This window comes from Solanum lycopersicum, chromosome 6 (assembly GCF_036512215.1).
Source record: "Solanum lycopersicum chromosome 6, SLM_r2.1".
NCBI lineage: Eukaryota > Viridiplantae > Streptophyta > Magnoliopsida > Solanales > Solanaceae > Solanum > Solanum lycopersicum.
Window position 1 is genome coordinate 4,203,333 of NC_090805.1, and position 23,632 is coordinate 4,226,964.

A 23,632-nucleotide genomic window follows, 5' to 3' on the forward strand; every position below is an offset into this window, starting at 1 on the left:
TAACTAAGCACTGGGTGTGAGGTGGGTATTAAAGAATGACATAAGTCCTACAACGGTGGTTAATGAGATGGGTGGACTCATAATAAAGCTTGATCAGTCCTCCTCCCTTTGAGATAGATTTTGGGGTGTGAGTTAGTCCTAAGACCTAATTCAACAATTTTAATATGAAATACATCATTAAATCATAATTAGTGATAAAAAAAAGTTACTTAATTATAATTGTCTTTCAATTAAGAAGTTCAATTTCATTTTTAATGCATTACATTAAATGATCAACTAACTCTATGTGTCTTAAAAAATGATCAATTGATTATTTTGATTTGAAATGATTTATTAACTCATAATTAGTAATTAATAAATGTATTTAATTATAATTATCTTTCAATTAATGAGTTCTATTACATTTTCAATGTATTATATGATATTTCCATGATCAACTAACTCTAATTTTCTTAATTGAGATGATCAATTGATTATTTTGATTTGAAATACTTCATTAACTCATAATTAGTGATAAAGAAAGTTTTTTAGTTACAACTATCTTTCAATTAAAATTTTCAATTACAAGTTAGCGTCTTATCTATTGCATTAACTATTGCAATAGGTAACTCATTTGTTGAAAATAATCAAATAAATATGATCATTTGTTGGAACAAATATAGAATTTTGTTACAAAAATGTCTAAGATGTATTATCTGTGCAATAGAAGACTCATTTGTTGAAAATTATCAAACATCTATGCTCATTTGTTTCAATTGATGATGAACATCAGTTACAAAAGAAGAGTGGAGTCATCCGTTGCAGCTGGTTATAATCTATTGCAATGAATGTTGATTGTTTCTTGTATATGTGTCATTTGTTTTAATAAGTAACTCATAACTTGTTAAAATATATGTCTATTTCCAATTGCATAATTCAACATTTTACGAATCTAAGAGTAAAATAGAATTCATGATAAAATAACTGGACATCTATTAAATATATAACATTGTCATCAACTATTTCAAAATGAAAACGATTAAAAAAAGAACATAATTTATTTTTGGGTTGCTATTGGCAGAAAACCACCTAAGAATTCTTCGTTGTGAAATCCTATCCGAGTAATTCTTTAATTGTTTCGAGAAGTAAGGTATTACTTCAAATGTCCAAGCCTAAAAGTACAAGATGATGAAATAAAAATTTAAAATAATTATTCAATAACACAAATAAATAAAGTATTAAATTAGAAGTTAACCATGAAATCCGAAGAAAAATCATATAAATTGATCGCCTTTGATGATAACATTGACAAAAAATATTCGATAGTCAAGAAATCAATTTGTGCATCATTAAAAAGTAATAAGAATAAATTTAATTAATAGAACATAATAGAATCATCAATAGACAATACAATATGTTATAATATCTAGGTCATCTATTACAACAAACAAGTCATCTATTGGAAGAAATCAAAATAGTCTACTGATATGATTGTTCCAACATATGAGTTGTCTGCAGCGATAGATGGATCATCTATTGTAACAGATGTCTTACTAGTTGCAAAAGATGAGTCATATGTTGGAAGAAATCAAAAAAGCCTTGTTACTGATTTGATTTTTTCCAATCTATGACCCATCTGTTGCAACAAATAGGACATCTTTTAAAAATCACATAAAAATAAAACATTTTTTCTAAACACTAAAACATATATTACCAATACTACCTACAACACCAATAAAATTAAAAACACTAATAACAACACACAAGCTATTTTACCAATTAAACAACATCAATCTCATGTTTTTATCAGTATACTAAGAACACCAACAAGACAAAGACTTAGTGCAAACAAATAGCCATCAAAAAATTCGGAATGCATTTGAAAATAAAATTGATGCAAAGAGGACTCTTCGCAAGATCAAACTTCTTTATCACATTTGAAATTGCTAACGAATACATAAAGAGAAGAAAACTCAAGTTGTTCTTCTTTTTCTTACAACTAAAAAGAAACAAGATCTAACTTCTTTATAACATTTGAAACTACTAACGAATACATAAAGAGAAGACAAGTTGTTTTAATTTTTTCTTCATAACTAAAAAGGAAAATAAAGTTTGATCCTAATTATGATGTTATGAGCACGTTGTAGACATTGCTGCTTAAATTCAATTGTGCAGAATCTCTAACTTACACTATTGAAAAACACATTGCCCTATGACAAACTCTTCGAATCTTACTCCTATTGCAACATAACTATTTTTAAGTTCGAACAACAAATTGTATATTAACCAATAGTTCAATTTGGTTAAAAACATTTAAGCATTTCAGCTTAGTACAAGTGTAGAAAACAATCTTAGAAAGACTTTATCCCGTACTTGTTGCTTTGGTCCAAAAATATTATAGTTTGAGGAATGTTATTCCATAGATATAATAGTTTATAAGTAAAGAATAAAGACTTTCTCTTTGCATGAATTGACGAAAGCAAAAACCATGTGAACTCGAGAAAATTAATTTTACCATTGTACTTGGAGGCAAAAAATTATTTATGATGTCTTCATTATGCTTTGTTTTCTTCATTCTTTCGAACAAAATCAAGAATACCAACAACACCAATTGATCTATACAACAACAAGAAGTCAATATATCAATAATTGTTCGAGAAATACAAATAATAAATGTCTATAGAAATATTCAGAAATAACAATAACTATTACTATTACACAAAAATGTAGGAGAACACCAAACAAAAATCACATTTTGCTTCTTTTTTTTTTGGATTTTTCGAGATCAACGACAACAACAAATTAAGGTTTTTTTTTTCAAATTTGTTCTCTTTTTCAAGCATCAACTTCTAAAATTGCTAATGTATACATAAAGAGAAGACAACTCAATTTCATCTTTTACTTCATAACTAAAAATCTCTAATAAGTTTTTTCAAAATAAAAGTTTTTTACTTGGAAAGAGAGAAAATTGATGCTTGGAATGTTGGGATTTGAAAGTTGAAAAGTTGCTGAAAGTCCGTTATAAGCAATCGCAAAGCAGATTTGAGAAAGGGAAGAGAGGAAGAACAATGAAGAAGAGAAGTTGAAGAAAGTGGAGAAAATTTTGAATGATTTTGTATTTTAAAATTTGGACTATTTTTTATTTTTAAAGAGTTTAAAAGTTTTAAAAATTTTAATCGACGAAAACTCTATTTATATATAAGTAATATAAAGTATATATATAAATGATAAGTGTGTTAACATAGAACAAAAGTATTATTTAGTGAAGTGGCAAAATCTCTACTTAAGAAGCCCTTGTTCGCTGAATCGATTCTATCTATCAGCTTTTTGTTTTAATTTTTTCCAACTGCATGCAATCTTTCTTTGCTTTAATTTTTCTTTTTAACCACAGGCAACATTATTTTTTAAACTACAACGCACATTTTTTATTTTTTTTACTTATTATTAAGTATTAATCAATAATTATTTTTTGACAAACTTAATTTAACACTTTGACTTTTCTTTTAAATCATTATATATATATATATATATATATATATATATATAAGTCTCTTCGGGATTGAAACCTCATTTATAATTATAATTTTGAACTACAAAATATTGTCATTAATTAAAGCATCACCCTTCCATCCGTTGTCCAATACTTCTCTCCATTCTAGTTACAAGACGAATAATTCTGTCTAAATCTAAAATTGATTTAATTGATAAATCTACTGAGCATAAGAGACGAATCCAAATTTTGAAGATTTTGATGCACCAATAATATATTAATTTAGAAATTTAACGAAACTTTTAATATAATTAACGAATGATGTAATATTTGATTGGTAATTAATGACTCGAATATGATTTATAATCTAAACTTAAAATAAAAATAATGAAATAAGACTGAATTGTATTCACACGAGTGGTTCGTTTGGCTTGTTCAAACTAAACAAGGGCACCACTACGCCTCTTATGGATGCATTGTTGATTATATCCTACATTATGTTAGTTTATATCGATAGATATACATATAAATATACATATATACACGTGATTTTTTTTAAAAGTTAACGGATGCAAGTGCACCCGTATCAAATCATGTATGTTTGCCTCTTTTTGGCACCCAGTGACTCTAAATCCTAGATCCGCCTATGTTTGCATATTACTAAACCTTCTCTGGGTTCAGTTTCTCCTCTACTGTACCAATTTTTTCCTATATATGTTTCTATACCTATACTGTAATAGATGCTCCAGTTATCCATCGTGCATGCTTTTGAGATAGATTTTCATCACCTTTTATGATAAAAAAAGTTTTGTTGATTTATCACATGCCAAATATGATGTCGTCCGAAGAAGCATTTGCAGCTGCTGTAACTACTATTGGTTACAAGAAAAAAGGTGGCGGTGTTGTATACGATAGCAAGGTCAGTTTTACTTGTCGTGTAGAACTTTTTGGTACATTTTCTTTCTCCCTCTCGTCGTATTTTCTGATGTTGTGCATTTAATGTTATATTGTATTAATGTTTCTCTTAGATCCTTTAATGTGCACGTTGGACCTGCTACCTTCCACACCAAGTTTCGGCCTCATCTTGCTTTTACTCTTGATTAGGTTGGGTTCCTTGATTGCTTTTTGTCTACATTACTTGGTGGTAGTTGCATCTAGCCATGTATCATGAAGCTGATGGTAATGGCAAGGACTTTTTTTTGATTAACTGACATTCAAAATTCAATTGCTTGAAATTAGAATTTTTATAGAGAAAGGTAAGAGTAGTATTATAAAGTCTCCAGCACAACTATGCTAGGACATTATTTACTGGTCAAAAAGAAAAACAAAAGGTAAAACATTAACGAACTACAAGTGAACTGCAATTTAGTGGGTATTAGATTTTAAGCTTGTTGTTTGATATTTGTTAGCCTTAATGCAACTTTGTTCTGCAAAAATCTACCTCCGTTTTGTTGATTGATCGGTACAACTCCATGAAGAATTCATAATGAACCCTTTCCCTCTAACCCTAGGTTATGAATTGAAGTTAATTGGGATTATAGTGACGCTATTGACCTAGTTATTGTATTAATTACTATTGAATGATGTGATTACACAATTTTTGGGGTGCATTGGATGGTTGATGGTAAAACCTTGAATGATGGATTGTGAAGGAGATAAGTCTCATGATCTTAATCATTTACTTCAATTATGCTTACCTGTGCTTATTGATGAAGTTATATTGAAGTACGCTTTATGCTATAATTGATTAGGGTTGGTATGATATTGATTTGAAATGTCTTAAATTATGGTTTGCGAGTTGTTGGCTAAGATGTAATGGCATAAGGGTGGTGATGAATTTGCCTATGTGCCTTGTCATAATGTGATTTTTTAAATGTGTTAACCTCACGTGTGTGAATTGTAATGAAAGGACAATACTCATGCAATTCCTATTGAGCTATAATGATGACTAAATAAGGGATAGATCCTATGACCTAAACTAAGTAATGATTGATAAAGAAAGACATTTCAAAAGGGACTTAGCTTAACACCGAGTGAACTTGACAATGAGATGTGTTAGCTTCCTGTGGAGGAAGATTCACCCTATAGTTTCATATGAGGTGTTTACTCCCCAATGAGGGACACTCACCCTATGGATTCTCATGAGATTAGGTCTCCAATGTGAATAGGCATGTGGAGGGTTCAATACATATCTCCTACTGCTTGAACTATGTTGCCTCCTAATATGCTCAAATTTCACCTCCCTAAAGAAGTATAAGCGGTTGTAATCGAGAAACAAACCAAACTAGTAGGTTGGGGTCGACCCCACAAGGGAAATTGTGTATACTTAACTTCAATATACAATTATGTTTATTTAGCTAAGGTTTTTCAGAAAACAGGTAATTAAAGAGGGATTTTTAAGAAAGAAATTTCTTAAACAATTCTATGTTAACAAGTGAACGAAAGTAAAAGATGAGTTTCTATCAAGTTGTGAGACTAACTAGTACATGTGTTCCCCATAGGTTCATAATGTTGTATCCCTAGCTAAAGAAATTCTTCCCTAGTGTTTTGCATGTTAAGTGGTAAGGTATGTATCTCTAAATCGTTTGTCCCACATCTAGAAAATTTCACCCCATACCTTTTTCAGGCTATGTGTGTATAAGCTACTAACCCTTATCTTTACTTCATATTAGACATCATATTTGATGTATGTCTTAGTTATTAATTCGCACCAATAGACACAAGCATATTGGATAGTATCCCTTTAAATATATGTTGATAATTCTTTTCCTATTACTACCTCCTTGGTCCGGAAAGTAGCAAAAAGACGAGTTTTAACATTTTCCACCGTTAAAAAGAAAGAATTATCAATAAATGAAAGAACATATTTGAGAATTGCTTATTTGCTAGGTTTACTTTGTAATTACCCATGTTTCCCACGACCTTAGTTGTGGATTTAGTTACCTATGCAAGCAAGATCACAATTCATTATTTTTAAGGAAGAAATCATGAACTTACTTCAAAAATACGAATAAACGCAGAAAATCAACTTGAAATTGCAAGATAAATCTTCAAACAAAATTCGGAAATTGAATTATTGCCAAAGTTTGCAAAAACCAATCTCCAAGCAAAACAAGAACAATACTAACAAGGTCTTACTCCAACAATGAGGTTTTGAACCTCATTTATAGAAAACATTATCCTAAATTAAAAGGAATTGAGATAAGGGAAGTTTCTCCAATAACGCGACATTGATCAACGACCCCTACTAACGGACCGTCGGTGGAACATCAATCCTTCGACTGCCATCGTTAGTCCAGACTTGGAATATTTTTATCCCTTTCATATCACACCTTATCTGAATCAATTGAGGACTAACAACACGGTCCGTCTCTGCACCTACGGTCCGTTGATGCCCTCTGTCGCTCCATCCTTTGAGTTTCTCCAACTTTGGGTATTGGAACTCTCTCTGATCAAATCAACGGTCTACCCGTACGGTATGTCGATTAATCAACGGACCGTCGATCCCTTCCGTAGTTCCACACTTTGTCATATTTCGCCTAGTTTCTCCATCAGTCTGAACCACAATCGATGGTCACCACCTACGAACCATCAATTGAACGACGGGGTGTCGATGTCCTTCGTAGGTCGACTTTCTGCACTATTTTCCAACTGCCTTCTGCATTTTTATTCTGGACAACTTTCCTGCTAAAAAAACATTAAAACATGTTAAAAATACTACATAAAGACTCTAGACACACACAATTCTTAGGCCAAAAGCATTGGAAGCAACATGAAACCACAGTACATCAACACCCTCAACTTAAAGTCGTTGTTTGTCCTCAAGCGAAACACTATGACTCACAAGCACACTTATACAAAAGTATACTCTCTTAATCTTTTGAAATCACATGACTATCAATCTTGAATCTTTCTTTGATTTACTGCATTCTTACGCTTTCAGGTTTGAACAAGCTATCTCATATGGATCACACCATTTGACACAAACTCACCATGCACAAAAAATTCTACTGTTTTTCCTCTCACCAAGGTACGAACTTTCCGATATTGCAACTAATGCCCTCACTTCATAAGAAATCCTCATTTTTTGCACAGTGATTTCAAGTTTGGGTAAATGATGTTTATTCAACAGTCACAACTCAAAAACAAATTCATACATAGCTAGTACTCGTCGCCATAGATTTGCCCTTATTTTTACTGTTTAAGTCACCACATTAGACTCTAGGATCATTGTAGGACTTTCTTGGCTTGTAACATAGGTTCAATTTTAAGTAAGGTACATATGGGTACATTTCAGTCTCTTTTTTCCCTCCTTGACATTACTGTTAAGCTTCCTACCTCTTTTTATTGTCTTTTACGCCCTCTTTGCATTGCTTCTTTGTTTTGGATATGACTCTTACTTCTTTTGTTTAACTTTTTCTTTTCTTTTACTTTTATTTTACTTTTCATTTAGTTAATAATTTCATTGAGTCACATCTTCAACTCACTTTATCTTTTCTTTTAAACATTAAACTCTTTGCATACCCATTTTTGGGCTGTCACTCATAATAGCCACCCTCAACTCATGGTTTTTCCATGAGTTGAGGTACACAATACCCGATGTCGGTTCAGGGCCAAGACGAGGTCGTTTTCTGTATTATCCACCCTCAACTTAGGCTTTTGCCCTAAATCGAGGTGTACATGTATAAAGAGGAACCGGGGCAAAAACATTAAACCCGTGGAAGGTTAGTTGGTGAGAAAAAAATAAGTCTATTATAGGCTCAACAGATTTGGCTCAAAAGGGATAGAACTTTCGTGTAGTTGACTGCATTTTAGTTTAGGTGATTGCTAATTTGAACAAGGTCCTATGATCCTTTCCTAGTCTTCTAACACATGTTCCCTTTGCAGGACTAACTGGGCAACTTCTAGCTAAGTACGAACTGTTCAACACTCAAAACTCCTCACTCTCTTGACACCTCATTACACTTCAAGATTGTTATATTTCCTAGTTTAGATGTTAGTTGAGGTTCATGCAGCGGGCGCCTATCTATGTCATTCTTAGAGCCAACACTATCAACTAATTTTCACGTATTCATGCAAAAACTTTCTAGGATGGGATATAATGTAATTTCATCCATCATTCTTCATCTTTCATGTTTGTATACTTTGCACAAATAACGACATACTAGTTTATCAGAAAATTAATCAGTCTCTGAAGGAAATAGAACACAGGCAATAAAACCCCAAGAGAGGATTGTGAGTTGGGTTACTCAGACATCACCCTAACAATCACTTTCCATTTACCCCACCCCAACAAAAAGATCATGCCATTATCCCAAATTCATAGAAAACAAAAATACAAGTATAGGGTGGTAGGTGAAACAAACCTTAAGCGCATAGTGATGATGATATCTCAACAAGTGGGCGGGTCTGGTTTCCCGTGACCCGCAATAGCAGTACTTGTGTCACCCTCAGTGGTGCCCAGATCAATCTCCGCACAATCAGTGGTGCACCTCTCACTGATCAGCGGTATGCAACAAGACCCCTAGCAGCCATCTCTCGTGTCCTCATCTGGCGGGCCTCCTCATCTAACCAATGAAGCCCTCCTAGCAGCCTCGAGGTCAGACATCTCTTTCTTCCTCGCACGGGCATCACCTACTGCATCAGTAGTGTAGATAGAATGGTGCCTCTTGTCATGAACACGGGGCTTAGGCTGCAGCATAGCAGAAGTTTTGAAAAAAGCGTCAACCATTGTATTCTCTTCTAACTCGATAGGCAGAATCTCCCGTTCCGCCCCCTCATATCTTGAAAGGCATCCATATCTGCTCGTAAACATCCCACCGGATCCTGAAGGGTAGAGAGGTCTATGGTAGGGGATGGTCGTGCTAGTACCCGCAGCTCGAAGTCATCAAGGCGCTGATGAACCTCCTGAATCTTCTTCTCAGTCTGCTAGGTCACCCTCTTCTCTATTCGGTCCACAGCCTCAGAAATGGATTTATGCATCCAAGGTTGTTCGTGGAAAATCAGGCTAGCCATCTGGGCCCTTAATATTTAGACCAGCATTAGAGGGACCAGTGCTGCAGATGGGGGCGTGAACCGAGATTAGCTGGGACTTGACTGGCGGCATGGGTGGACTCAGCTGGGTAGTGCCCACGGGCTCTGAAGTAGCCTAGTTATCCCATTGGGCTAACTCTATAGTGTCCGCTAATTTCTCACTCAATAGATGCAACTCAACTTTGGGCCCTCTCTATGGTGCCGCTACATTAGTCTCATCCTTGATGAGACCGATGTAACCCGTCCACACCAGACTACGGAGCGTATCAAAGTGACAAATTGGCAATATGACATCCCTACACAAATGGAAGATAAGACAAGCGAAGGGGTAAGAAGTAGAGGTCTTGAAAGACCTCTCATGGATTACCGTGATAAGCAGCTTCACAAAGTCAATTTCCAATCCCAGCACCAAGGCTGCTACTAGCACCGCCCTATCCCAGTTAAGAATATTATCGACATTTGTCTGTGATAGGTGGTGTTGGACCAGTAACAAGTAATACATTGCCACAAAATCATAAACGGGAGCAAAAAGGTTCACTATAAAGACAAATAAATACCTCACAAATCTCCACATGAAGACGGAAATGAAGAGAATTTAAGGTATCACGAAGATCCGAGCCCGTAAAGAGCGAAATATTATAGAAGCAAGGGATGAGAACCGAACCACATAGTACTCACCAAAATACGGGTACTTCTTACACACTATTCGGACCTTCACAACTACAACCTGCATAAACCCATCCAACCCAGCAGCTCATAGTTTACATAAAACATAGCTCAACAAAAACACTTAAACAAATTACATATCCTCAACAAAAACACTTTAATAAATTACATATCCTCAACAAGACTATTACAAATTACATATACTTAATAATAACACTTTAACAAATTACATATCCTCAACAACACCACTTTAAAAAATTATATATCCTCAACAAATGACTCAGTATTCATAAATCACAAGATCTAAAAATAAGACACTCACAAGATCTACAAAAAAAAGACACTTCCAAGATCAACAACACACAAGTCAAGTTCACCAATGTTAAAGATGTGCAATACAATGAAATGCAATGTCAAGTATTAGGGTGACTGACCTAACAATACACACCCTTTGTCTCTCAATTTGGGACCCATGGGGACATATCAGTCCATGGAGCCATCGCGGCATGCGATACGACCCTTCATTATAGTAATCATCGCAGCATGTGATATGTCTCTCAAAATATAATATCCATCGTGGCGTGCGATGAAATATCGTATCCATCCGACGCGCGATACATCCCTTGAAATGGTACATCCTATTTAATTTCTTAATCTTTCTCAATTTACATAACACTTGTCACAACCATGCCTTAGAATAATGAAGAAGACATGTTCACACAAATAATGAGGAGTTCAACATTTCATAACATTGCACAATTAACAACAACACAATCATAATTAAACATCAATAATGATTCCAGCCTTTCAAACCATTATCAACACAACACAAAAATAATTAATCACATTGCCTTTTAGTACCCCTCTTTCATCATTAGAATTAATCAATGTGGACATCTTAACCCATCACCAAGTCTCATTAACTCAAACACACATTACAAAAAAAATATACGAATTTCATACACTTAAAAAGAGTTTAGAAATCCACTTACCTCAAATAATCATACAATCACTCGGGGACTTGAGCCTTCCCATTTTGTTGTACTTCCAACTGAAAGCAATCTATTCAAATTTATAGTCAAAATAAGATTTTGAAACTAACAACATCCGTGTTACAATATGCATATCCTTGACCCTGAAACTCACTCAAATGTATAATAAAATTCCTAAATCTTGATTCCAACCAATAGGTCAAATCTTATATTTTCCAATTTTCAAGTCAGAGTCAAGTTATAATTTCTCCAAAAACTATGACCCTGATAGTTTTATTTAATAATATAATACTCACAATATTTAATCACATATCCCAATATAATTTTAATTCTTAAATTATAATATAATAAATAAATAAGAACTTCAATTGAAATTCACTAGTGGCGGAACCAGTGTCACACTACAAAAATAGGTTGAAACACTAACCTTCCACACTATATGTATTATTACATCATAATCAATGTACGATAATTATATCATCACTACCTTTAAAGCGTATTGTCCCTTAATTTAAAAGATCACTAACAATATCACGTGAATTACAAATTTCTAACTTCTGAATTTTTTGTTCTATTTTCTTATCATTTTTTTCTCCCAACTCCAACAATATTATATTATAATAAAGTGTTATACCTTAATACACAAACATGGGAACTAAGACTTAGATTATACTTTCAATAATTTCCCTCGAATTCCCTTTTCACATCCACAAATTCTAATAATAATCATAATTGAAATATGACATCTAGTTATACACATTCAAATTCACAGGTTTATGGCCTTTATCCGAAGCATTCGACCCTTGTTTGAGGCTGCTCATGTATGCTTCTGTTCTCCCCTACTCTCTTTTCTTTTCTAAATTAAATATGTTTTAGAAGTGACAAACCCTAGTAACTTATTTCAATACATGGACCAAAATAAAGTATATACCAAACTCATTAACAACCTATTTAATTAGAAGAAACTATTTAATAAGAATCTGCCAATTAAGTAACTATAGTTATCGAGAAGTTAAAAACTCGCAAACCAACTTCATCGACTGACCATAAATGACTCAAAAAAATTATCGAGAGGGGTAAAACAATATATATTTTTTTATAAAATATTCCTCAAATGACCTTTCGGGCCATTATAATATGTAGTGAATCTTGCAAGGTGATAGTGGATTAACTTAATATATTACAATAGAAGAAATCAATTGTTTCAATTGTTTGAAAAGATACTAGTAAATTCCAAAATTTAGGGCAATATGTACTACAACCTCTCAAGTAAATGTATCATTGACCAAATTCTCATTTAATTAAATTGTTGAATGTATATGTAATGTATGAACATTATATAAATAGTGTAAGATTGTATATATGTATGATATATAAATATCATTAGATATGTATAAATAATTCATTTTTAACACCCATTTTTCATTTTCACCACGTCACATCCTTCTCTTACGTATGATTTTCCTTTCAACCACCAAATCTTTTCGCACTCATTTTTGGGTCTTCTCTCATAATATCCACCCTCAACTCATGGATTTTCCGTGAGTCTAGGTGCACAATACCCGATGTCGGGTTAGGTCCAAGACAAGGTCACTTTTGCACTAGCCACCTTCAACATTGACTTTTGGCCTAATTCAAGGTGCACATATGCAAAGAGGGACTGGGGCCAAAACATTACATCCTGAGAAGGTGAGTTGGTGAGTTAGAAGTCTATTAAAGGACCAAGTTATGTGGATTAAAGGAAACATTTTTTTTCATTTGGTCGACCTCTTTTTAGGCTATTGTGAAAAATTCTGAACAAGGGCCTATCATCATATCCTAACTTCTAAAAAAGATTCCCTTAGCAAGACTAAGCGGACAAGTTCTAGTTTGGCACCACTTGTTGAACAATTAAATATTCTGACACTCACTTGGCATATCTTTGCATTATTAGATTATCAAAATTCCCATTTCAAGTTTTAGTTATAGGTCATGCAGTTGGTGCATTTTCATGTCATGCTTTAGAGCCAACACATTCAACTTTTCTGAGCCTATACACCAAGCACTTTGTAACTGCCTTCAAGTACACGCTACAAGTTAGAGCATTCTTTGGCGCCACACTGCAAATGAGACTTCAAGAAGTCTTTCAAACCACTCGTATTATTCAATGCATAAATAAACATTGTAAAATGAGAAAGAATTGAAAACTTTCTTCACGCACGAAGAACTCCTTCCTAATCAATACGCAAGCCGAACAATTTTATTTAAAACATTAAACCTTTACAACATCTCATTGAACCATCTTACTTTGGAGTATACAACACTTGGGACTAAGCCCATACAAGACATAAAATAAAGACTAAGACATAAACGAACATGTGGATATTGTCCTCGATTCGATGAGGACTTACCAATACTTCATCTTCAACCCTTAGAAACCTTAACATTCACCATGACATATCAAGACTTCCAATTCCCTACACTTAGTCAAAAAGGGAAAAGAAGGGGTTAGACATTAGATTCACTAAGTATGGAAGCCATGCAAAAAAAAACCATGAAAATGGAACATTTAGTAAATAACATGCTTTTCATGAATTTTTGTTAGAACATCATACTATAAGCATAAAAACAACATTCAAAACCTTAGGAACACATAAGATATCATTTAAGTAATTATTCACATTTTTTAGGAAAACATTATAGTGAGCAATATCATTGTACGATGAAGTCCTTTAACTTTATCTTGGACACTTCCTAGCATGTATTCCACTCATTAAAAGCTATTCTAAGACTCACTTATGTAAGACAAAGAGAGACCGTCCATACACCCTCTCTAGGCACACCTAAATTATCCTTAATACCACCTATAATGAGATACACACCAAGCATATAAACATGATATCCTCCAACCAAAGGTGATTCTAAGTCTTACTTGATTGAGTTGTGAAGCCACCGCGCATAGAATTCCTTACAGACACACTTAAGAGATCCTATAGACTACCTAAGATAGAATCATTCTCACTTAATACATAAATAGAATTTCTCTAATGCTAGTAGGTATCCCATATGATGAGAATAGACAATAACTAACGTAGACCATGATAGCTACACATGGAATCCGGAGTTCTAACCTACTCCGATATGGGTGTTCTACTTTTCAAGGGTAGAACTAGGACACATCCCATGTAGGCACATGGTTAAGGAATATGAAGGGATTTTATGCATTATAATCTCATTCTCAACTAGAGTTACATTGTATTCTAGTCTCCTTCTCAAGTAGTGCTACTTTCCATGATACACTCACTCGGTGCTAGACTCTGTTCTCATAGAGTAATTGACATTAAAGGATCACATGAAGAGGTTTCATATCTAGTTCATAACCCAATCACATTCACCCTACCAAAGAGGTCCACTAGGCTACCTTTCAATTCCGACTAAGATAGTGCAACATGACTTTCCTAAGGATGATTTAATGTCATTCTAGCCAATCAGCCCTAAGTCCATCATCCTTTACATGAAGCATACCAATACAACTCTCAACTTCCAGTTCATAACATAACCTCACCACTAGATTTAAGTATCCACGTACATGACCTTCTTAACATTATTTAATGTCTCACATATCATTCATTCATACATGACAAGGGTTCACTAATCCTACCTAATAAAGACATCTCATATTCACATATCATTCATACATGTATCAAAACAAGACACAACATACTTTAATTTATTACATATAACATATCATTCTTTGAATCAGTTAGGAATGACCCTTATCATCTTTATGTCATCCTATACATTACCATATCATCATAAATATAACCATCACAACTTATATAGTCAAGAAAAAAACAATCATGCATCAACATCTAAGGCTACATACATAAGTACATAGTCATAGTCTAACATGATCTCCTAATATACATAGAAGGAACACACACTTTCACATTACTTAATAGGTAGATAGATATGCTCATACTTCACATAAATCAACTACATAAATCATCATAGTAATTCATGTAGTGCTGACAATGCAAAGATCATCTAATACATAAAGTAACGCCGACAAGGCCACATCAACTCACATAGCACTGCCACCGTAAGTGGACCATGCCGATCATCATTGTAATACAAAATATATACATAATATTAAGACAGTTAGGGAACCATACCACCCATTCAATCTCACCACTTCAAATCCAAAACTAAATTATCCAATTAAATACCATAAGGCCCTTACCCATGGCCCTGAACATCAATTCAATACATAAACTATAATAATCAATGAATCTAGGTCAATTCAATATATATTTATCAATCTAATAGCAATTAGAAATTAATTGAATACAATTGTTACATCATTCAACAACCCATAGAAAACTACACTTGAATTCATAAGCATTAAGTCAATATCAATTCAATAAGCTTAATATTCAATGGAGATAAGAATATACAATACTCAATTGATAAAATTTAAACAACTTATAAACCATACAATCATAATATATACATAAATCAAAATCCCATAAAAATCTACACATGAATTTATTAATATCAAAGCATGATCACATAACCCATATTTTCGTCAAATTGAGAGATTTGAGAAGGTCAAGGGTTCATGGAGAATTTCATTGGATAACATTAATTACACATCAATAATATCATATCTTAATGTTTGAAAACGTTTCATGCAAGAACCCAAGACTTAGAGTAGAAATTGGACTTTATAATCTTTTTGAAATCTTTCAAAGTCATTTTTGAAATTGACTCTAAGGTGATAGCAAGCCTTAGATGAAGAACTCACACACCTTTTCAGAAAAATCTAATGATAATTGAAGAAGAAACTCCATTGAAGATCTATCTTCACCTTGAGCTCTCATTGAGGGTTTTGATGAAATTCTGGGAGGGAATGGGTTTTGATTTTGGTTCTAGTGTTTAAATGAGAGTTTTATGACTTATATACTCTTAAAATACCCATTAACACCCAAAATAACCTTCCTTCTATTTTATAATACTTGGGGTGAATTTCCCAAAACCCCCATGCCTTTTAACAGAAAAATTGCAAGCAGCGCAGCTCCAAACTAGCCCTGCAAATGACGGACCGTTGGAAGGACCACACCCCGTCGATGGAGGTCTCATGATTTTTTCAGAGGCCTAATACCTGCATACTTGCATGATCCATCGACGCCCCAAGTTAAAAAGTCGTTGTTCTATCGACAGGCCGTGGTTTGGCACTGCATACAAGCTGTTATGCAGCTTAAAGTCTTGAGTTGGGGTCCTCTTCTAAGACCCCTTGTGGATCCTAGGTGGACTCGTACCAGATGTTAAACTCTAAAAGTGAAGGTCTAGGTATTAAGAAAATCACCAAACAAGTACAACATCAAACAATTCATGAAACATGCTAAAACAAATCCAAACTCATAAGGACATCTAAAGATTATCTTTCGAACGTCACCAGACGTTCTTGAACGTTTGACCTCCAAACCTAAACAAAAGCAACAGGATGAATGTAATCAATAGTATCATCCATACAAGGACCTCATAAACACATTACTCACGCATAAGAACATGAAAACACATAAGGCACAAAGGTGACTAGTCCTCGAACATGTTGGTCGTCCCTTGAAGTTTGACTTCAAACTTAATCCAAAATCTTGAGACACTGTTTCTAACATCATTTTGAACAATCTTAGGACTTCAAGACTTCATGTTTCACACATTAGGCCCTACTTTCACCTAAGTCATTTTTGGAGGTGTTATACACTTAAATTGGAAGGGGATCATTTTTTTTAATTTTATCTTCCAACTCCTTAATTCTCTTAGATAATTCCAGAATAACGTACTTGTATCGTATATCAACATCTTCACGATTCCTCCATCTAAATAAGTTGCACACATCCTCCTAAAATACTCAAAAATACAAATTAAAGAAAATTACATAAACAAATTATCTCCATAAAATAATTAGGAAACATACGCGACAGTGTGAACAAGACCAAAATCTTCGAGTTGGATTATGCTCCGACATGAATTAGTAAATCACCATGTTTCCATCGCAATTTCACTTGCAACATCGGATCATTATCATCATTACAAATATTATTCAACATTGTATTTGATATTTTCAATCAAAACCGAATCAATAAATTGAGAAGAAATTAAACCATAAAAACATCAAATTAAACATATTCTACTTGAAATTAAGAAGATAGAACGAATTCCTACCTGATTTTCTTGGGGAAGATGAGGAAGTCATCAAACAGAGAGCACCAACGTTGATCTTGAGTCCTTTCAGAGCTTTTTCAAACATGATTGTCAAATTTTCAAATTTTCAATCTAGCCATGGGTTCATTACCAAATAAATTTCAAAGTCACTATAATGATGGATTTATGTTTAATTATGAATTTAAATCCAATTTTATGAATAACCCATTATCCTCCTAATTTGTCAAATTGACATATAATGTGGGTCTTAGATCTTAATGATATGATGACTAGATTATTTTTAGATTATAATGAATTGCTTAGTTATATATTCCTTTATATTAATTGATTATGAATTGTTGGTAATTGATAAACATTATAATTATCTTAGAGATTTGGTAAGTTGACCTATTTCTTCTAATTAGAATGTACATTGAATTGTGATGATTGGTTATGGTCCACCGTATAGACTTGCTCCTAAAGAGGTAAGATGGGAGTTGAACCTTGTAAGATGGTTGTGAAGTTTGTTGGCTAATGAGAGAAACTTTATGATTAGTTGATCAACTCCCTTATGAACCTATTCTAAGAGTGATAAAAAGGGGGAAAAGAGGTCTTATTCAATAAGTTAGAAGTATGATTACCCTAAAGTGACTTAGGGGATGTTTGATGTACCCCTTACCTCTTGAAATGTAGGTGAGAATTGAAGTTAAGTAAATTTAAAGTGGTTAGTTGTATTTTGATCTTGATCTTAAGTTGGTCATTTGAAAAGAAGTGCTTAGATTATACGAAGGCATGGTTGGTTGGAGAGGTTCCACCAAAAGTGATGACCCTTCTAGGTTGGTCTTGACTTGACTTAACATTGGTGTTTAAAGGCATGATGTCATTAGGCTTACCCTAAGTTGGGGATAATGTGCATAACGGTATGATTTTAAGTGTCCATGATGTCCCTATGTTAAGTTCTCTTGAACTTTTGTATGTTGAAAATCACTATGAAGTGATTCTAAGAAGGGTGTTCATAAGATTAGATCCCAAGAGAGGTATGATGTGCTTATTTAATAAGGTTAGTAAGCTAAAATTTCCCTAAAAGTTGAGCTCTCATTATCAAGTTCACTCCGTGCTAAGCTAAGTTTCGCTTTTTGAGAAGCCATTATTAACAATACTTGATAAAAATAGGCTTTAGAAGATTAACCCCTCATATGCATAGCTCATACGTTAATGATGAGAATGTCCTTTCATCAAACCTAACTCATGTGAGAATATGCTTCCACATGGATATAGTATATTCATAACATAGTCTAGTTTAGACTACAATTGATTTCCTTTCAAAAGAAGCTACTTTACTAGATTATACTGACATCCTTCATTCATTAATTCATTCATGTGTGTCTATTTGTACATATATGAGAAAACCTTTGACATAAACACATTTAGACACTACATATACATAATTCATCATTCATATGCTTTGGTTCATGACATAACATTAAGATGCATAAGAGATCACCTCTAATCCCTCACAATCATGCATTTATCATCATCTCATATTTTATCATGTTCATAGCTTAAACATACATTTATACTTATATTCATAAATAGATCACCCTAGGAAATATCATATCAAGGTACACATGTGCAATGTATAGGTAAAGTGCCATACCATTACCTATACTAGCCCACCAATTAAGTCATCCTAGTTAAGATACCTTTTTCATACTTTCATGAACATATTACACTTTTTGTCATGAATTATAGGTATGTTTGTATATTGGTCAACATTACCACATAATGGTAATAACATGGTAATGAGGAAGACACCTTCTAAAGACCAAAACACATGTACAACATCACTCAAGTCTTAAGTCACATACATATAGAGTATCAAGGACTATAGATTACACACACTTACATTACATCATAGGAGAACAAACATATTTAATGTTTACGTAAAGACTCCTACTCATGCACATTAGACAACAAAAACATATGAGAGAACTTAGGTTGGGGGTCCTTCATTAGTATTACTTCATCAATGTTAACCATAAAGACCACTCCTAACCCCTAACATCTTCATTTACATGTAGGAAACACAACCAATACCACTATAGCATGATACTAGCATTGGAGACTACACGACTCCTTCAAAATCATAATAATCTTTTCATCGAACCACTTTACACATAGTGCATTCAAGGCCATGGTAACAACACATAGATAATAACAAGAAATTAAACTCGCCACCATAAGTGAACCATAACACATAATGTCAATCTAACTACCATAAGCTAGGGATTAGGTCAGCTTACCAATTCTCCAAGCTTTGATCATCATTGATCGACTCCCAAAAATTTACCATCAATTATCATAGAAAACAGTAGCAATAGGCAATATAACATAATCGAATCATAATTCAATCAACATACAATAAAGATCATAATACCCACATTATAGGAAAATTTGAGAAAATAGAAGGATCATGGGTTCTCCATAAAATTGGTTTTATATTCATCATAAAAACAGTAGCTAATCATAAATTCATCATGACAATGCTTTTGAAATCAATTTGACAAAGAACCCATGGCTAGATCGAAAGATAGGAATTTGGATCATGAAATCTCATTGAAAACCCTTTGAGGGAACTCCTAAGATGGAATATTAACTAAGGATGAAGGATTACCATACCTTACTACATGATAAGACCATGAAAACTTGAAGAATAAAGCATGAGAATTCATCACCTAGGCTTTTCTTGAGTTTGATCTCAAATGGAGGTTTCTAGAGATGGTTTCTTTTGAGAGGGAAAGTCTAATTTTGAAGAGTGAATTAGTAATGAGTTTTCATGTTATTAACCAATTTAACATAACTAATAATAGATAAAAACAACTTCATAGGATCTATTTGGAATGTCGGGTGAATTTCCCAATTCACCCCTCACTTGGCAGTGTTTAGCAGACAGGTTGTAGGTCCAAACTACGGATGTCAGCTATGGACCGTTGGTGGAACAACGACACTGTCCTGCACATTCGTCATTTTTGACATAGACTTAATATTTGGGGCATATGCTCCCACATTTATGTATGGAGAAAATCCCTCAATTGACAAGGTGTAGGTCTGAGTACGAGCGTCGATGGCAAGGTCGTTGATTAAACACTGCCAAGGCAGTGTACTGCTTGTTTTTGGATCCTCTTCAAGAACCCCTTTGGGTGGTCCTTGGGGACTCATGCCGGACGTTTCAGTCCTAAATACGCTCATATAAATGTTAAGGTACTATTCTATTATTTAAGACACCAAATAACACATAAAAAATGCAAAGGCACACTAGAACAAACTAGCACGCTAAAAGACTAATTTTCGAACATTTTAGTCATCCTTGGACGGTTGACCTCCAAACCACTTCAAATCAACTATAAAAGCTGTAAAATAATTTGTTAGAATGTTATTATTCTTTTTATGCACATGTTAAGCTCTAGCTGCCTTAGTTAATTTTTTAGATATGAGTTGCTCTTATATGGGTTTATCCTAAGTGGGGGAGGATTATTTGAGTAGTAAGGTTGTAGATGTCCCTATATTTTCCTTCAATTCTTTCTCAAGCTCGAAACCAAAGAGTTCCTAAGTAGCTTTTTCATGATAGTAGTCTTGCATAAAAAGATAAGTTTCATGTTCTTCATACGTTATGCATGTTTTAAATGACACTAAGTTATGTATATTATTAAAGTTCATTATTCCATGAAAAAAGAAATTTTGATAAAATTATATGTTGCTCATGTTGTTGTGCATCCTTATATGATAAATGTGCAATTTGATTTCATGATATATCTTGATGATCATGCTTTATTTCACTCATATTGTGTGGTATTTTGGCCTCACTATGAGAAATTGAGTCTCCTTTAAATTAAAAAAAAAGACGGGTGGGTCTCTTTGAAAATGTCTGACCTTTGATATTTAGGGAGTGTTATTATAGGCTCACTCTTGAGAAGAGATGTTTTGTATAGTCTAGGTGTTTTGGTGTTCCTATAAATTGCGATAATTTCCCTAAAAGATGCATGCTTATGAAATCTAGTGATATGCTAGAAATAGAATGCTGTAAATTTACTTCCTAACATTGTGATGCGCTTGGTGTGACCTACCATGTTGGTTCATAAGGAAGGAAGTATAAGAATAATGTGGGTTGGATTAAAGAAATCCTCCTTAATATGAATTAACCTCTATGCATTGCTTTAATGTGAACTCCGTGATGCCACGTTTATATGTTGTAACAAGGAGTAGGTAGTTCCTCCTTGAACAAAGATACGCATGGTAATATCATATATGACCTCGATGGTATTATTTCCAGACAATAAGATTGTAGTTGATCTACATTATTCATGATTCTTGTGCAGCTAAATGAATCGTTCAAATTTTTCTCATGAGTTGAAGTGTGGATTTTGCCTAAGTGTGCAATTGAAATACATAGTATGTTAAACCTTGTGGTGAGATAATGAACATGCCTAAAGTTGGAGAAGGTAGTTCTTCCAAATGGCAATGAATATGAAGAAGTATTTATGAATGAAAGAATTGTAGAAGTAGTCCATGTTTGATTATGTTGCTTTGAATGCATGTTAGTATGAAGTTGGTGTTCCTTGTACTTTAGGTACATTGACTATTGTGTGATAACATGTTGAAGTGTTGTGAGCTGCTATAGGATTTATTGAGTCCTTGAAAGTCTTTGAAATGTTTCAAGTGTCATTCGAGGACGAATATTTTCCAAGTGTGGGAGTATTGTTACACCCTCAAAATGATCTAAGGTAGATAGAGCCTCACATTTGTCTAAAAGTTTAATAACACTTTAATAATGTCTTTTACAGTATGAATACTTGATTTGAAGTGGTTTAGAGGTCAAACATCCAAGATAGTCCAAGATGTTTGAAAGTTAACTTTTAGACGTGCTAGTTTGTTCCAGAGTGTCTTGGCATGTTTTATGTGTTGTTTGGAGTCTAAAGCCATTTGGTATGACCCTAAAATCTAAATGAACCTATTAAGGATTGAAATTTCTGGCCATGACTCTCCAAGGACCTCCTAGGGGTCAATGAACTCCTAGGGAGGATCCAACCTTGGGTCAACATAGTTTCCTACTGTAGAAGGTTTTGTTAATTGATGAAACATGTCTACGTCGCGGATTAGGGTCTCCTATGGACAAAATTTTGGTTCACGTCGTGGACACAACACAAACTCTACTATCTCAAGAATTAATTCTAAAAATCATGTGCAAACAGCTCCGCGACGCGACCTTGTTACCCAATGAGGATTTTGGAAATGAAAGTTGAGTTTGACATGTCCTAAAGTCCAAATAATTATAGGGGTGTTTTGGGTGATTTGGGAGGCGGTTATAAACTATTTTAAATACCTATTTAACCTCTTTAAAAAAGTTAAAACCTCAACACCTAATAAGGAAATCAAAAATCCCAAAACCTTCTTCTCTCCCAAAACCTCCATTGAAGACCAAACTCAAGAACAAACTGTGGAGGTGGATTCTTTGAGATTTCTTCTCATATTTTCGTGGACTTTCTCTTATAAAAGGTATGGTAATTATTCATCCTTAGATAATCATTCATCTAAGGGTAGGGTAAATGTGATTGGGTTATGAACTTGATATGGAACCCCTTTATTTGAACCTTAAGTATAAATTACTTTATGATAACAAAGGCTAGCACTGAGTTATTATGGTAAGAGAAGTAATTCTATTTAAATATAGAGTCTAGATTACAAAGAACTCTCTTTATATTCCTTAACCATGTGCCTACATGGGATGTATTTAAGTTCTACTATTGGAAAGTAGAACACCCTCATCAGAGTAGGTTAGAACTTCGGATTCCATGTCTTTATATCATGGTCTTTGTCGATTATTGTCTATTCTCATCATATGGAATACCTATTAGCATTAGAGAAGTTCTATGAAGTTTAGGTGGTGGTATAAGATGCTATCTAGACATTGCACAATAGGCTTTGAAGGTGTTAGTTGGAGTTCCTCAGTCTTGTCCAAGACCATTACTTGGATTTCCCTTATGTGTTGAATGTCTCCTAAATAAATTAATGAATATAATGACTAAAGAAAGAAATTATGTTGAAGGAATAATTACTTATCTAGGTAGTTAAGGGTTTTCTAGCTAAGGTGTGAAGGGGGCATAGGAATGGTCACTTCGTATATTACCTAGATAAGTCTTAAGAATTACTCTAGTTAGGGAAGATGTTGAATATGTAGACATGATCTAAACTCAGGTAGTATTAATGATTATTTAGGTAGTCTTGAAGA